The 1,551-nt window shown below is 42.2% G+C and overlaps 1 non-coding gene across 1 annotated transcript; it reads left to right on the top strand.

Annotated features, from left to right (window-relative positions):
• The first annotated feature begins 1,018 nt into the window (after positions 1 to 1,018).
• LOC118479987 lies at positions 1,019 to 1,124 on the top strand. Its single transcript, XR_004861628.1, has one exon. It is a non-coding gene; the product is annotated as a small nucleolar RNA R71 (small nucleolar RNA).
• The last annotated feature ends 427 nt before the right edge of the window (positions 1,125 to 1,551 follow it).

Below are 1,551 nucleotides of genomic sequence, written 5' to 3'. Positions count from 1 at the left end.
CTCACCCTCATTTACTTTTTCTTTTTCTTTAATAATTTCGGGTTTTTCAAAATTGGGTTTTTTAGACGAAACAATGGGTGGTTCGTTTTCTTCCTCACTTTCTTGACCCGTTATATCCTCAACCACCCCTTCAACCAAATCCGGTGAAGGATTGGTTTTATACTCTTTCCCACTTCTCAAAACACTCACATGATGAATATTAACATTGTTACCTCTTGACGTACCGTGAAATGGATTTACCTTAGTGTCGCTTGGTAATTGACCTTTACCCTTCTTCAATTCGGACACTTCGGTTGCAAGTTGACCCATTTGAGTGGTCAAAGTTTGGATTGCTTTGTCTCGCGCCTCATCCTTTTGTATGCGTGCGTCATCCATTTGGTTCCTCTTTTGCATCTCCACTTGCATACTCTTCAACATTTCCATCATTTCATTTCCACCCGAAGACCCCCCTTTTTCTTGACCCGCTTGGTATTGCCTTTGGTATCCTTGGTTGTTCCCACCTCTATATCCACCTTGATTATTGTAAGGTTGGCGCGAACCATAATTCCCTTGGCTACCTTGAAAGTTCGGGTTTGATTGATTCGAAGGGTTCCCATAACGAAAATTCGGATGATTTCTCAACCCGGGGTGATAAGTGTTAGAATTCATGTTGTAATTTCTACCACCCCCTCCTTGACCTTGAATGGCATGAACTTCTTCAAATTGCCCTTCAACCATTCCTTGGCAATTTTCCGCCGCATGACCTATTTCATTACACAATGCACAAACGTCATAAATTTGATTAGAAGTTTGTATATTACCGTCATCAACCGCGTGCACTTGTGTTCGAGTAACGGCCGGTCGTGCTCTCCTTGAAGCTTGAGCTTTTCTCTTTGAGGTGATCGCCATTTGTTCCAAAAATTCCCAATCCGCATACTCATAATTTGTGCCAAAAGTTCCATTTGTGATGGACATCAAATCTCGTGCATCTTCGGCACACAACCCTTCATGAAAAGCGTTCATTAACTCCCAAAGCTCAATCCCATGATGTGGACAATTTTTAATCATCATGTTCAAACGCTCGAATGCTTCATGGAACATTTCGCCTTGTTGTTGTTGAAAGCTCCTCAATCCTTTTCTCGCATCATTGGTCTTTTGGGCGGTATAGAATTCGTCTAAGAATGTTTGTTGCATCTCCGCCCAAGTATAAATAGATGCTGAAGGCAAAGTGTAGAACCACTTCTTTGCCTTGTCCTCCAAAGAAAATTGAAATAGTACCAACTTGATATCATCGGCCGAAAAACCTTGACTCCCAAGAGTATTGCAAATTGAGTCATAGGCTTCCAAATGGAAATAAGGCTCCTCCGTTGCTAGCCCCTTATATTTCGGCAAACTTTGTAACGAATTGGTTCTTACTTCAAAAGTTCTCCCTTGGTTGTTATGAGGAATAACCACCGGTGAAGGATTGTGCGTTATCACCGGTCTAAAATGTGCTTCAATTCCCCTTGCATTTTCCCTAAGATGCCTCCTTGGCACACCAAATCGACCTCTTGGACGAACTTGACCCATTGG

The sequence above is a fragment of the Helianthus annuus genome, chromosome 6, assembly GCF_002127325.2.
Source record: "Helianthus annuus cultivar XRQ/B chromosome 6, HanXRQr2.0-SUNRISE, whole genome shotgun sequence".
In the NCBI taxonomy this organism is placed as follows: Eukaryota; Viridiplantae; Streptophyta; class Magnoliopsida; order Asterales; family Asteraceae; genus Helianthus; species Helianthus annuus.
Note: the sequence above shows the minus strand (reverse complement) of the source record. Positions and strands in the feature narration are given on the sequence as shown.